General features: G+C 48.6%; 1 non-coding gene across 1 annotated transcript; it reads left to right on the top strand.

Moving 5' to 3' along the window:
• Window positions 1-15,973: 15,973 nt before the first annotated feature.
• Window positions 15,974-16,044, top strand: Trnag-gcc (transfer RNA glycine (anticodon GCC)). The gene has a single exon. It is a non-coding gene; the product is annotated as a tRNA-Gly (tRNA).
• Window positions 16,045-16,621: the final 577 nt, after the last annotated feature.

The raw sequence follows: 16,621 nt of genomic DNA, 5'->3' as shown, positions 1-16,621 counted from the left end.
AACTCTAGCGCAGAGTTATTGTGCCTGCGCTAGGGTTTTCATAGTGTGACATCAGACTCCTCATGTTCCCCATAAGAATATCTGCCCAGCAATCCATCTGTGTACAACTAATGAAGCCACCTTGTAAGAAACTCGGTGTACAGCCCTCTATAGGGATACATGGCTCGATATCGTGGTATTTATTAAAATTTCCTTGGGCCATTATACTTCCATATGAGACTTCCGATATTTACTCCAAAATGCCTGTGTAGTAGTCCTTTGCGTGTGGTGTAAAATACGACTGTCAAGGGCTGATTTTAAAGCGCTTTAAAGGGACACAATACATTTTAAGAGGTATTAAATTTAGGTTCCTGGGGCCTGGCTATTTTCATTTAAGACTTCTTATACTGGCCCCAAAAAAACATCTTCAAACGCAACCATCACGGCACAGCAGTAAAGCCGACTTTAAATGGTAATGGTGTAAAGCGCTTCGTAAGGATACATGAATTCTTATAGAGGTAATATAAACGGCCTTTGGGGTTACCGACTTCCGTATGAGATGCTTATACTGCCCTAAAATATATCTCAGCATTGCAAGGGTATAGTAGTGAAGCTGGCTTTAAAGGGGACCGGTGTATAGCAGCGCGGCTTAAGAATTTATTCCACAATTTCCCATTGGAAGCTGCTGCTGACATTTTTCTCCTCCCTACTGCGCTGTTATGACTGGCCAAAGGGATACCCATCAGTCTATTTTTGCCGCACATGAACCTAATTGGTGTGTCAGATAAATAGGTGGTTGTGGTGAGTATTAGGAGGTATGCTATGTCGCCGTGCTCCACCAAGAGCTCTGTTTTTTCAGGAGCCAGGTCCAGCCCTAACGCCGGAAGGTTTGACGGGAGGCTGTGGGCCGCGGCTTGCAACTCATGAATCATTTCTTCAGTTGACGTGTAGTCTGCAGCTTCGGTACATACAGTACGATCATCTGCATAGATCGCGAATCGTGCAGCAGGATCGTTTTCCAGTATCTGTTCAACGCGGGTCATTGCTAAATTGAAAACCGTAGGTCCAAGCATAGAGTTATGAGGCACGCCCCTGTCCAGGTCCAATAGACCTGTCCAATACACCTTGCGACTCCATCGCGTGTGCGTGGCGCTTAGGCGTATTTGGTGGTTGTCTAGAAAGGACCGGATTCAGTTTTGGGCTCGTTGGTGCGGGAATGTGTGCGCCAATTCTGGGCCTCCTCGGTTTACTAGTCCGGGACGGCCCGCGGGCAGTCGGAGGACTGCCCTCGGATCGGAAGCCCTATAGGAATACATGGAAAACTCGAGCGCCAGATCGCGTCTCCGGTTGTCCGCACACAATACGGGACTGGTAATCGAGGGGGCCCTCTGTAAGGATTGCAGTTTGGCTCACGCGATCAAATGTATATCGATGGCAAGGACATAGTCGTGGTTGCCTGCTGTGGAAATGCGATTTATCACTCGTCGCAGCAGCCATAAGTAGTCGTTCGTGCCCAGGTGTGGCCAGAAGCCAGTTTGAAATGCGTAGAGCCGTGGCAGGACGTATTCCATATAGTATTCCCACTGAAGCCGAACACCATTCACTAGACCATGTTGCCTACAACGTCTCTGCTTTACTACCTGTCCGCATTCGGATCCTCACCGACTCCGAAACTGCTATTGACGAGTTCAACAAGGCTGGCTCTTACCACCCTACTGTCCACCACATTTAAGCTATGGTCGACATACTCACTCAAAACGGCACTAAAACTCACCTGGCATAAATGCCGGGACGCATGATGCAGGGACATGGCAACCAAACCGCGCACTCCGCGGTTAGGGAGAGCCAACTCGTATCCCCTCTGCCGGATGACCAAGGCCCTACTGCTGTCTCGCTCACCTCCTTTAGCTTGCAGCTAGACCACGCTCGCCACGCGCGCCGATACCGCCTAGCATGAGGCACAAACCTTGGCTATCTCAACGGCGCCCCTTCTCAACCGCACCCAGCCGAAATTTTCGTTAATAAGACTTAGCAATGCCGCTGTCCTCACTCACATTATATCGAAATGAGTTCACCCTGGAAAGTCAGCTCCCCCACGTTGCTCTCACTGTTCAGTGGCCTCTATCGTGCACCTAAACCATTTAATCTGGCATTGCGCTACATTCGCAGACCATGGCTATGTTCTTGAAAGTGAACTCCCCAAGGGTCCTTCACAAGATAATCTCTCATACCATGACCCCCAATCACTCGCCGCGTTAGGTACGTTTCCCCTTGAGAGCGGTCTGGCTCGAGTAGTGTGAGCCGGGGCCTACAACGCACTCGGGAGCCCAGACTGGGTAATTATATCCTCCATTGGAAGCTGCCTACATGACCCTTGAATATTCAAGAAATGTTATTCCTCCCTCCCTGCTAATCCCATTTCCCCCTCTGGCCAACCGGACTTCCCTTCCGAATTACTACTACTACTACTACTCCCTAGTACCGTTGTTATTGCCACGTTCTGCTTGCTTTTCCGACCCTTTAAAATTTTCATCCTTTCAATCCCACTGACGCGCACATAGGCACAACCGCACGTACACGTGCATGCTTGCACACGCACACATGCACGCTCACACGCACACACACGCTCGTAGAAACGGTAAGGAAGGTGAAACGGAAAAGCTCGGTGGGAAAGCGTGTGGCCTGCCCTACGGTGGTCACGCGGACAAGCCGCACGATACGAATGCGCGTCGACACAAACCTTCACTGCATGTCGCAGGAATCGGTAGTGCGTTGTTTCGCTGATTACCGAGCACGTGTTCGCTGCCTTGGCACTGCGGCGCAACGGTTGCAGTTCTTCGCACGGCTAAACTGAAAGGAGCCATCAGTGGCATTCAAATGAACATTAGTGCTTTCACATTCACAACTCGGAAGTGCTTAAGTCTTATGGGATGGTTTTTGTGCTGTGACGTGAAATTTCGCGACCATCAGCCTCTCACACAACCGAGTTTTCACCTCGAGGGCACATAGCCCCATAGCCTTTTCGCATTAAAATATGCAGGTGACACGGCATCCCTTGGAGCTCTTCTGGGTGACGGGGTGGTCATTTAGGGTGGTTGAAGGGCTGGGAAGGTCTCTCGACGTGTGTCCATGACGCTTTATTCCGCTTGGCCGTTCCGCATGGTGTCCGCACTCAAGTATGAGACAATGCCTTGCGTCAATGTCATGTCGCGGCATTGTTTCGTGCTCTTTCAAGGAAGCTTTTCGGTTTGAAGCTTCGAATGATAACGTTTCCAAAGACGTGTTGGTAACCGTTTTGATGAGTGCTAGTGTATTTGAGTTGTTTGAAAGTGGTGGTACAGCGTGTCTTCGAGCCCGACCCCAACAATCTATGTTCCCACTTTTCTGGTGTACGTTCGATTTTGAAGAAATATTTGAGTGCGAGCTCATGGCGCAGGCCGAACACGCTCCTATTTATGTTCATCCTTACACTTCATACTGGCTAGGGGCCACAGTACATTGAGTGCCGTAATGAGACGTTCGTTTTGAACATTCTGTGAACTTCAACTTTCTGTGATCTTGTCCCTGTAGCGTCTTGGTACTCCTCTTCGCGGTGTTGGTTTGGTTGTGCGTCGATTGCTTGGAATGCTTAAGAATTGATCGCATATTTGTAGTATTTGGTGCGGTGCTCTTGTAAATAGAAATCAGATACACCCCTCCGTCTAACGAGGACGATGGTTGAACGTGGAGCTTTCTCACGAGGGATTACTTAGTTGTCGTCCGAGTTGGGCCTTCGACTCCCAGACGGATTGTAGTTTGACTCGGTGAGCTTTGACTTTGACTCGCACGCAGTTTGGACTTCTGGTCACAGCAGCTTTAATTTTGAACCTTCGCCATTTGATTTCGCACAAAGGAAGCTTCGTTTTCAAACATTGTCGTCGTTCGAGGGAAAGTGACATGATTTTTTTTTCTAATTTTGCACGTCCATGCACCCCTTGTTGGGAATCGCGTAGAAGAGGAAAACGCAGCTCCTGGCACCTAGGACATGGGGATCGTCATCATCGTAACTGAGTCATCGCCATTAAAGAGATGTTCGAACAGGGGTCCCACGGCTTCGTTTCCTGGCGGCGCACCCGCAACCAGGTGGTCGATCCGCAACATTTGGTGCCGAAACTCAAGGGAAAACGAGCGGCTCCCAACGACGTGGGCAACGAGCGGCGGCGACGATGAGTTTCAGCGGACCTCTGGTCCTCCGCCACGCCCCCTCGCTAACCCGGTTTTCTTTTCTTTTTTAATAAAGTTTTGTTCTCTCTCTCTCTCACCGAAAAACGGTCGCCAACGCATCTTCGTCCTTCTCGGAACCGCACCCAGGGAGACAACGCGCGGACCTGACTGCCTGCCAAGCGAATAAGCCGGACTTTTTCGCTTAACGATGAACCGGCTGAAGGCGAAACGCGCTGCCAGGCGAGCCCAAGCGACAAAGATTTCGACCGAGGCGACAGCACGCATCGAGAGTGGCTGCTCTGACCGACTCGCGCTCCGAAAGGTGCTGGACAAGCTTATGGCTAGCCGCGAGGAGCATACCAAGATCGACGCCCGGTCGAGGACGCGATTCCTGTAGAGGTTCTGGAAAGGGATGATTACGAGTCGGCGGCACATTACAACGACCAGACGCTCGAGACTCTGATTCGCCTTACGTACCGGCTCGAGGAAATCAGCGTCAGCAGTACGGCGCAGCCTGCCCCTTCGGCTGCGATTAACACGCCCCGTGCCCCAACGACGGTTCCATCCTAGATCTCTAGACCCCTTGTGTCCATGCTCACCATCAAGCCCTTTTATGGAGACGTGTGTAGCTGGACGTCGTTTTGGGAGCCATTCAACGGCGCAGTCCACACCAACCAGGCTTTAACCACCACCGACAAGTTTCAGTACCCTGAAACTACCTGGAAGGTGAGGCAACAGCTGCCATCGCCAGACTGCCAACAACGGAGGCGTGCTATGAGAGTGCCATCCAGCAGCTCCAGGACAGGTTCGGGGACACGAGCCGGATTATACAGCGGCATTTCCGAATGCTCCGTGGGCTTCAGTACGTGCCATCTGCACCTGATTCGAGAGAGCTGCGCTGTATGTATGACTCCGTTCAGCTGAACATCCGCTGCCTGAACGTGTTGGACGTCCCAACGAGCAGCTTCTCGGCTGTGCTATACGACATCCTGCTCGAAGTTTTTGCCAGAAGAGATCGTCGTAGCGTTTCACCGACACATCCGCCTCCAGGAGAAATCAACGGCGACGGCGTCATCTGCTTCCGGGGGCGAAAACATAACGAGCTGCGGGCGGCAACTGGAGGAACTTTTGTGGTACTTGCAAATTGAGCTTGAGGCGAGAGCGAAAAGGGCGCCAGTGGAAACTTCGGCAGACTCAAGAGGCACTCTACAAAGTAACGGCCAGTCAACATCGGTTCTGCATGCCTCTCAAGCATCGATAACTGGAAGGAACGAGTAATTCTTTTGCGAATCGGCGAAGCACACTAGCTACACTTCTTTGAGCATCGAAGACAAAAAGAAGCGTCTTGCAAAGCAGAGGCGATGCTATAGGTGCACGGTGGTGGGCCATCGATCAAAGGAGTGCCGGCGAAATGTATCATGCAATATATACAAGGGAAGGCACGCAACCGTCATGTGCGACCCTGGCTACAAGGCCAGACAAGACAAGGTCCGAAGCGAAACCACCCCCCTGTTCCCGGTGAAGACGCAGGCCACCAAGTTGGCATCTACTACCCTCACTAGCTGCCAGCTGGGCGAAAACATTTACCTCCAGACATTCACGTCATGGATCATCAGGCCCAACGAAGCAAGTTACGTACGAGGCATTTTAGATGGTGGTAGACAGCACACGTTTATTAAGGAAACCTCGTGGCGCAATTGCGACTAAAAGTCATGGGAGAGGCAAGCCTCGCCTTCAATACCTTTGCAGCGTCAGTCCCTTCTCAAGTGGGAAGAAGAAGAATCGTTGAGGTTCGACTGCGCAGCCAGTTTGACGACGTAGAGCATGTAGTCCACGCAATTGCTGTACCAACGATTTGCTCGAACTCCCCGAATACGGAAATGAACGGTGCTTTTGTGAAACATCTACGAAAGTTAGGTTTGAGACTTCCTGATGAACGAATCGTTCCCCAAGAATGTAAGTACCAAGGTATCCAACTGCTCATAGGATCGGACTAGCTGTGGACGATAATGACCGGGGGCTTCATTCGCAGTAATCAAGTGTAAGGCTTAGTAGCTATGAAAACCTCGCTGAGATGGACGCTTCAAGGCCCTGTCCAGGAACCGAGTACTGCGAATTGGACAACCGCGGGAGTGTCTTGCGTGCGGAGTACGCAAGTACCACGCAATGACAAATCAAAAGGAGACCCTACATGGAGCCTGCACAGCAGCAGCCTTCTTGCCCTATACCCAGGTGCTGCATCTATCACACAGCACATCACAGAAAGGAACGAAGCAAGGGCATTTAAGGGTTTTGAAGTGGACGTGCACGGCCAAGGACAATCCAGCAAGCATCCAAGTTGGCCGGAGCCAGACAACAGATGCCGGATGCGTGAGCGCAAACATTCAAATCTTAAGGAATTGAGTAAATTGTCGACATCGCCTCAGAGTTTACAAGTTGCCGACATGTGCAATGAGTCAAAGCCTATGAATTGATTGCGAAGACAGCATTAGGGCGCATTCTATGACAAAGAGAGGAACTGCTTCGCTGACTAATTCAGCGGTGCGCGAGTATTTTAATGGTTACCGGAATCTTCAGCACAGCAGGCACTGTTTCAATGACAATCTGAACACGTCAGAAGCAACGTCGTTTCTAAGCAGCATACACCAAAAGAAAACAATGAACCAGGCCGAACGGAAACCCATCGTAAAAGAGAAAAGGACGGTCTAGACGGAACTGGATTGTATATACGTCAGATTTTTACCGATAATGATAGTGCGGTGTTTAGGCCAGGAGCTGCTGGCTACATGTGGACGTTGTTTTACTCTTTGTGGCCGCGAGAATGTTGGGAATCGCGTAGAAGAGGAACACGCAGCTCCTGGCACCTAGGGCATGGGGATCATCGTCATTGTAACTGAGTCATCGCCATTAAAGAGACGTTCGAACAGGGGTCCCGCGGCTTCGTTTCCTGGCGGCGCACCCGCAACAAGGTGGTCGATCCGCAACACCCCTTCCGAATTCCAAACTGCTTCGACAGTGTGGAAATGGAGCTAATAAGGAAACAACGCGCCGAAATAGAGCAATCAGATAGACGTCGACTTCATAACGCGGAGGATCGAGGTTCCACTCCGACCACGGGAGGCGTTTTTATCTTTCACTTCACCCACGGTCATCATCATCTTCAGAGAGAGTTGGCTTTCCCGGGGTGCGTTTTCGACTCTGCATACGACATGAGTGAGACGTTAGAAAGCTACGATTTAATAGTCGTTCCGTTGTAATGGGCACATGTTTTCGGATTACTTGCCTTCTTATGTTTGTAATAGAGATGAAGGGCGCCAAAATATCAATTCTAAAAAGAGAACTTAAATAATTTCCTAAAATAGACACCGCACCCAACCGGTGACAAATACTCAGTGATTGAGACGCAGCTGTCGATAGGGGCTCTTCGCGCCACGCTCAAATTGATTGATTGATTGCTTGATTGATTGATTGCTTGATTAATTGATTGCTTGCTTGCTTGCTTGCTTGATTGATTGATTGATTGATTGATTGATTGGCTGATTGATTGATTGATTGACTGACTGACTGACTGACTGACTGACTGACTGACTGACTGACTGACTGACTGACTGACTAACTGACTGACTGATTGATTGATTGATTGATTGATTGATTGATTGATTGATTGATTGATTGATTGATTGATTGATGCATTCATTCATTCATTCAATGGTTGGTTGATCGACTGACGTACAGATTGAGTTACGGATTGGCTGACTAACTTATTGATTGATTGAAAAATGCGTATTCAACAAGATAACATGTCCTCTCCTATAGTTGTGCCATTTCCTGGTAAAGGGGAGAGGCGAAGGCCAAAGATAGCGCGCTGTTGGGAAAGAAGAAGGGTTAAGATTTGTGGAACTAGTCGGCCGGAGTTAACTGACAATTCTGTATCGGCCTAGGTTTCTGTGTCCCTGGAAGTAGCTGCGTCAACTGGTCTCCTTTAATAACCTGGCCACTTAAAGTGGCCAGGTCATGTCTTTAGTTAATTTATTTTAAAGACCACAGGTCATTACATAAGCAGGGGGAAAACAAATACTCCGTGACAGTACAATTTGATGTCAACAAACAATGCACATTATACAGTAACAAACACGTTCAGGGTAGTTTGTTCTACAACAAAAAAACAAAAGATGCTTCAACTGGGAATGAGAACTTTAAAAACAACACAATTTTGCGAACATAAATTACACATATAGTACGCTGTTGGACTATATGCACAGCGAGGGATTATTCAACGGAATTTAAGTTGGGTTCCAGCTTTTTCGGAATGATGTCCCGTGAGTTATAACGGCAATGTTGTCGGGGAGGTGATTCCAGAGTTTAATTGCATGGGCGAAAAAGAAGTCGTTCATCAGGCATGTGCGGCCGTTGATGCGTTCAATGGGGTTCCAATGGCTAATGCGGGAAGAAGTTGCGTTTGGTGGCGTGAGTAGTTCGTGTCTTGATTGTGGGCGAAAAAAGAAACTTTGTAGAAGGCATAGGGACAAATTATACGACGTGATGCGATAGTTGGTAGTTGTAGTAACTGCTTTAGGGCAGTGACGCTGATTTCTCCGGAGAACTGTGAGTTTGTAAACACTGCGGCGCGGTTTTGTACTGATTGTAGTTTGTTAACGATATAAGCCTGGCACTGATCCTAGATGCACGATGCGTATTCGAGCTTTGGGCGCATATAGGTTGTTGTTATGTATGCGAGTTTATTTAACGTTAGGATATGCATATTTTTAGAATACAGCGCAGGAAGCGCGCTCTACAGAGATCATATGAGCAGCTGAAGTGCACGTGCGGCGCAAATGATAGAGATGGGTGCACTCCCAGATACTTGTATGACGTGTCCGGATCGAGGGGAAATGAATTGATGTGGTAGGTAGGATGAAAAGCAGAGAGTTTACAGGAAAACGACATCGATTTGCATTTAGTAAGATGCAACGGCATCATCGATTCTTGGGACGATAGCGCAACTGGGTCGAAATATTGCTGTAGTTTAGTATTGTTTTCAGAGTTCCGAATGGCGGTGTACATGACACAGGCGTCTGCGAATAGTCGAAGTTTGGTTTGTACGTGTGTTGGCATGTCTTTTATCAACATTAAAAATACAAGAGGTGATGAGCCTGCGCACTGAGGGACGTCTGATGTTGTGTTAGTTATGTGGCAGTCATGATTATCAGCAGAGGTAAAAATGTTACAGTTAGTGGGGAAGTTTTTAATGCAGGAGGCAATATTAGGTGCAATACCCAGCGAACGAAGTTAACAAAGTAATAGATTATGGGGTACAAATTAAAACCGAAGTACACGATGGTGATGGCCGACGTAAAAGCAGAAAAGAACCCAGTAGTCCGATGCGTAGTGGAAAAAACGCGAATTATTAGACGGAGTGTGTTAACCTCGAGGCAATAATTCATTTTTCTGCATACAAATAATGGGAATCGGGTATAAAAATCATCAATGCAGAAACTAAAAATGAAATAGCCTTCATTCTAAATAACAATGCAAGATTTGCGCAAGATATTGGGGCCTGCGCTGGATGAAAAGCATTGACCACAATGTGGTAAGGAGCAGAATAAGGCTAGATCTAAAATGTGGAAGGATGAAACCAGCTAAAAGAATTTAGCCCAGCGTGCAGTCGGTAGGGCAGGATGACGTCAGGGGCTAGAGCACCGTTTAGAACCAATTTGTGGTCTTAGACGGTGAGTGGGAAGGTAGCTTAGACATACTAAATGACAACCCGACGACGACAATCACAGTCAGGAGTAGCTGCTGCAGGAGGGGAACCAACACGCTAAACTGAAAAAAAATGTCTCACAAAACGAAAGACCTTCATGCGAAAGTCAGACTATTAAAGGTTTAACATTAGTGCTGCAACTCTATTTGGCAGAGCAATCGAAATTAACGAAATTACAGTTAGGGATAGTGGCACCGACAACAAGGCACCGAATAAAAAAAAGGTAAAAAGGAGAAAGTCCGAAAGAAACCAAGATGCAGCTTGCTTTGGCAAAGATAATGTGTATGCACGCAGAGAGGAACGAGACAACACTGCGCGCAACTACCCCGCACGGGGCACCTTGAGTAATCTTGGTGACGGTATTGGCGACACCGCGGACCCCGAGCCCCCATACTCACGCTGTAACCGACCGTGGTAATGAGTTTTAAGGTGAAGGGTAGAAACCTCAAGCGGTGGCCGTCGGAGCCCAGGTCAAGCTCCGGTGTATGGGCTCTCTGTCTGTTTACCAGGCAGGGAGCTCCGGGACCTCTCTCGGTACCAGGGTAACCCGGCCGAGCGAAGAAAGTACCCCCGTCCCCTGCTTTTATACTAAAGCATATGGTATTTACATTTCAAGCATCCCCCCAAAGGTTATCGGTCATTGAAAAGGCGCGGTACCGAAGTTTCTTTTCCTCCTTTTCTACGATCTCTCTTCCAAAGCCTGATAATTTCTCGCGCTTTTTTATAATGAAATCCCTGGATAAGTCCAAACCCATCACCTCCCGGTCCGTTTTTTCTGACTTCCAAGTTTCTCGAAAGCCTTATCGGGAAGTCGTACAAGGCAATGAAACTCCCGAAGGAAGAAGTTTTGATTAAGGCCGTGTCTAGAGTGCCGTCCGACGGTTTTATAAGCACTCCACTATATCGACGTCCACCGACGTTTTATGACAAAATTGCCGCGTCCGGCAGTACATTGCTCGAGATAACGTAAAGCTAGGCAACCTAACCTAAACATAACATAAGCTAACCTAACGCACACAAAGAAATAATTTAAAACACCAAAAATAACCTAAGGCACAAAAACTACAATTCAATTAATTAATGAAAAAAAAACAACCGAGGCAAGAGTCGGTCTCGAACCACCGACTATGGGATCAATAAGCTAAAACGTATGCTCTACACTACAACGACAGACTGTTCGGCAGCTGCTAGCCTAGTGTTAAATATTCGAATGTCGTGCGACGGCACTCTAGCCATGCCTGCAGCGATCACCGATCAGTGCCGTCGGAAGGCAGTCTACACACTGCGTTTGATTAAAGTAGAAAACAGAACAATTCTCTAACCTCCTCAAGCAAACGCGCATGGTCGATGTTGACCTCAAGATCACGCCCCATCTGAGCCTCAATAGCTGCCAGGGCATGATCTCTGATCGGGATCTAATAAATGAGACTGAAGCAGATCTGCTAGAGGGCCTTCGAATCAGGGCGTGACAGCACTGAGGCGAATCACCATACGCCGAAATGGTCAAATAATACCACCAAACCACATAATCTTCACTTTTGGCCACTCAACACTTCCTGAGTCGGTCAACGCCGGTTTCATGAGATGTCCGATCCGACCCTACGTGACAAGCCCACGCGCTGCTTCAAGTGTCAGCGGTTTGGTCACGACACAACCCCTTGCCTTGGTAAACTGATGTGCGCCAAATGTGCAGCACATGATCCCCTAACCGACAATTGTGCATCCGATAGCTTCACCTGTGCCAACTTCCAGGGACCGCACGCTGCCTGTTCTAGGAGTTGTGAAAAGTTCAAGCAGAAAAAACAAATCATTGCCCTGAAAGTCAACGAGAACATCACCTTCCCAGAGGTGCGAAAGAGGTTCGCCTCTTTCCCCCTGGGGAGGTACGCCAACGCGGCTCGCCTGGGGGCGGAGTGGCGTCTGGTTTCGGCGGGGACCCAGTACCGCGAGTCGGATTTGGTCCCGCCTCCCCCCCCCTCCCCCAGGGTGGCCCCGGGCAGCCCAGCCCACCCCTGCACCGCTCGCTCAGCAAGCAGCGGCTGTGGTGGCAACCACGTCAGTTGTGGATGCCGCTGCATCCACTGCTTCCTCTCCACCGGCCCAAAGCACACGCGAGGCAACGCAGGACATGGACACGGAGGCACCCGCTGCAGTTCCCACCCCCGCCGTACCGCCTCTGCCACCCGGGGCGCTCCTGACTCCCTCGGCGGCCGCGGCTCCAATGAAGGTCACCCGGAAGGGTGCCAAGTTCAAGGGGTCCGTTCCGCCGGCTGCTACCCACAAATGTGATGACGAGATGGATGTGGGACCTTTCCTGTCTGCTTTGCAGCGGAAGGAGCGCGTACCTTCATCCAAACCTCCAGAGGAGGTAAAAAAAACCCTTCCAAGACTAGAAGCCCCGAAAGCCCTTACATCAATAGTCACACTCCAGTAGCTCTGAACACTTACTAATGGGAAGAGAAAGTATTGTTCAATGGATCTTGACTACTTGATAATCTTGACTACGTGTACAAGATTCTGCATTCTAATCAGCCAAGTGTAATGTGTGTCCAAGAAACACATTTAAATTCCAGTCATACAAATTTCTTAAATAGATATATGGTATTCCGAAAGGATAGGGTTGGCTGCACACACTCTTCGGGTGGTGTGGCCATAATCGCCCGGAAATCCTTAGCATGCCACCCGATCACCTTGAACACTTTCCTTGAGGCTGTAGCAATTCCCACAATAATATCTAGTAGGTTGATAACGCTATGCTCCATTTACATTCGTCCTGATTTTGCACTTTCGAGCTCTGACTTCAAGGCGCTGGTTGACCAGCTGCCCGAACCATATATACTCACAGGCGACCTTAATGCGCACAATTCTCTTTGGGGCTCTTCTCACACGGATGCCCCAGGTTGCCTGACAGAGAAATTCCTTACATCTTCAGGAGCATACCTCTTCAACACAAATAAGCCCACATACGTTAATATGGCACACAACAGACACTCATATCTTGGCTTGGCTATTGGCTCCGCAGTTCTCTTTCCTCTTCTCGAATGGGGTGGGGACACTGACCCATATGGCAGCGACCACTTCCCCACCTCACTAGCATTTATAGGTAAAGGCCCATGCAGTCCATCTTCCCAGAACAGGCTCAATGAAGCAAGAGCTACCTGGAATACATTTACAGAGACATCCACACTACACTACACAACCATAAAACACCCACACATTGAACAAGCTTCCCAACTACTCACGGCGCACATCCTCGACGCCGCCGAAAAGTCCATTCCCCACGACTGTGGTTCCCCGCGCAAAAATAGGAGGCCGTGGTGGAATGAGGACTGTAGGCGGGCGCGAGAGGCCCAGAACAAGGCGAGGGGTATCCTTCGTAGGTACCCCACGTCAGGTAACCTCCTCTTGTTCAAACGGGCCAAGGCGTTTGGAAAACGTGTGCGCCGTGAGGCAAAACGAGAGAGTTGGCACACCCTCCTGACATCCATTATTTCACACACGGACACACACAAAGTCTGGACACATATACGTAAGCTCAAAGGACAACAGACACGCAGCCTGCCCCTGGTTAACACAACAGTGGACACACTTGAACACCAGGCTGACACACTTGTGCAACACTTCCAACACGTATCCAGTTCAGCACACTTCATACAATTCTCCTTTTTCAATTCATGAGCTGAAGGCTGCTGTGACCACATGTAAACCTTCAGCTCCAGGTGCAGATGAGATTACGTACACCATGATCGAACACCTACACCCAGACACTCTTGAAACACTCGTACACCTATGCAATAAAATATGGCTTTCGCGCACATTTAATGCTCTTGGAGGGAGGCTATAGTAGTAGCCTTCCTGAAGGAAGGGAAGGACCCTTCCTCTCCTGACAGCTATTGGCGGTGAGCGCGACCACGGACGGCGCAGTGAAGCACGCTTCCGTGTCGTCGGCTTAGGGAATCTTGCATTTGTCTTCTGCTTCCCTTGGGATCGCTCTCCTTTCTGTTTCTTTGCACTCGGTTGACGTCTGATGCTTGTCCGCACGAGATTTTGCGTGTGCATAACTTTTTGTCATAATAAAATGCTTTAAATCGCATACACCATCGGAAGGCGTTATTTAAAGTATAGTTTTTGATACCGCTGCGGTAGAAACATTGCCGGCGCCGCCTCAGTTTTTGCGAAGCCGGCCCTTTACGGAGCGCGCAGAGTCGGGGTAAGCATCAGCTTCAGTGTTTAGCAGTCTTTAGAACAAAGGCAGCTGCCAGCTGCTAATAACCGACAACAGCAAAAATGCAAGACCAAAAAAATACCACGCCTTCGCGGTTGTCGAATTTGGCAGAAGGCATTACGATTCCCGATAGTCATATGTAAGCAAAACAGTTTTTCTACCTCGCCGAACGATCGAAAGTATTATATCACATGACTTCCCGTTGTAAAAGCATGGAAGTATGCCGACAAGCACTATGGGACGCAAAAACTGTAGGTTGAGTTCCAAATAAGCCACTGTGTATAGGCGCGTGCTGGATTTATACCAGGCTTCTAACCAGTATGATGTTTATTGAGCAAAACGAGTAACGTCTACGATAAAGTTACAGTAACACTATGTTTGTTCAGACGTCGAGGGAAATTTGGTGCATTCCCCGCACCCTTATCTCCCGAATATTCAGGTATGCATCATAGGAAAACTGCGCTCAAGAAAAGGAGGAAGTGTAGGAGGAGCAGAAAGAGGAGGATTAGGGGAAAACGTTATTAGCAGTAAAATCGAACTGATAAGAGGGCCCGGTCGTCAGTCAAGGACAAGGGAGTAAGCGTAATTTTCTTCGATTCATAGAACGCCATCCCGAGTAGACTAGGATTTGTTGTTTCCGCCTGGAAGGGGTGACAACCAATAAAGAGCTGTTTGAAAATATTCATCGGTTTTGATTCTTCTAATATATGCACGTATACTATTTTGTGCGTACGTTAGCTAGTATATCACACCGTCAACACCGTAATCATGTCATAATTGCTGGGGTTGAGAGTCAGCTCTTTATGATAACGATGGTCACGGTAGAAATTCGGAGCACAAAAGCGGCCTTCGACTACTCTGGACAACGTACGTTGTTTGTAGTGCGATCGCAGTGGCGTAGCACAAACCTTCTCATTCTATTTGCACGTGAATAAACAACTTACGCTGCGAATATGCATCTTATTGCATGCAGCCATAACGAAACCGAATTCGGGAAGGAGGAAATGTGTGCCATACAGCTTAAAGAAAATATCCACACGATCTTTGTGATCCTCCCAAACATCCCAAAACCTACTAATAAGACGTTTGTGACTATGCGGAAAAATTAATACCTTGGTCAAAGTAAAAAAAAATATCAACCTGATACAAGTCAACAACGAAAGAAACAGAAGACAGCCGCTTTGTTTCCTGCTATGCAATGCGCGTGTAGGTGCCCTTTGCTTGGCCCGTAGCATTAGACTGTTCAGTTTTCATAAGAGCATCCAAAAAATGCTTCATAGAAGCCTACGCATTTCGATTACTTATTGACGAGCTCTGAGTGCTGAACCTCGCATATAAGCTACAAAGGACAAGTTACACACGATCTTCTGGCCGATGCTCTGAAGAAAGTTGTTCTCTCTCTCGTCGGGTGTGGCAACTTTTGGGGGATACAGCTTGCAATTACTCATGTGTGTCAGAAGCTGGTAAAAATACCTGAATTACTAGAAATACGCTTTTTGATGCTCTAAAGCACCTAAGCGGGCGATTTCTAGCACAGGCGCTGCCGCCGCTCACAAGCGGAGTGCAGCAGACGACAGCGGAGAGTGTCCCTAAGCCGACGTCACAGCCAGGGGGCGCCACTCAAACATCTCACCGCCAATAGGCCCATTTGCCTTACCAGCTGCCTATGTAAGCACGGCAGTTCGATAGAAACAAGGTCCGGCCAGGTGAATGAGCCCCTCCGTCGGTGACAGCCCTAGCTTTTTTTTTCCGCCGCAGCGTCGGCCTTGGCGCCGGTCATCGGCCTACAGGCGGCTCTGTAGGCGTCGGTGGTTCAGTGGTAGAATACTCGCCTGCCACGCGGGTGGCCCGGGTTCCATTCCCGGCCGACGCAGCTTTTCTGCTTAAAATCAGGCGTTCTATCAGGCCTTGAAGTAAACCAGAGAAGGGTAAGACGTTTGGCCTTAGGCGCGCATGGAAAAACAACTGACGAAACAGTTCAGGGAGATATGGGCTGGGGGTCGTTTGAAGTTAGAGAAGCACAGAGTAAAATATGCTTTGAGATGAGGTTGATGGCAATGGATCAACGAAGGAGGGAGATATGGGCTGGGGGTCGTTTGAAGTTAGAGAAGCACAGAGTAAAATATGCTTTGAGATGAGGTTGATGGCAATGGATCAACGAAGGTGGGCAGCTAAGGTTTTTAGGAACCTATACTTGAAAAGCGTGGACACGCAGTGGTTAAGAAAGACTAGAAGGCTAACGATGAAATACGGAAATAACAGTGGAGAATCCAAAACAGCCAAGGTAACCAAAAAAGAGGCAAGGCAGATTGAAACGAATAAATGGAGGGAAAAAATGGAAGCTAAAACGTCGTTAGAGATGTACAGGGCTGCGAAATTGAACATCAGAAAGGAAATTTTCTACGATAATTCTCAGGGCAGTGCTTTCCTTTTTGAGGCTAGAACAGGTT

This window comes from Haemaphysalis longicornis, unplaced genomic scaffold (assembly GCF_048455015.1).
Source record: "Haemaphysalis longicornis isolate Haplotype H1 unplaced genomic scaffold, Haemaphysalis longicornis Haplotype H1 scaffold_1, whole genome shotgun sequence".
NCBI classification, from domain to species: Eukaryota; Metazoa; Arthropoda; class Arachnida; order Ixodida; family Ixodidae; genus Haemaphysalis; species Haemaphysalis longicornis.
This window is presented reverse-complemented; position numbering and strand designations above follow the sequence as displayed.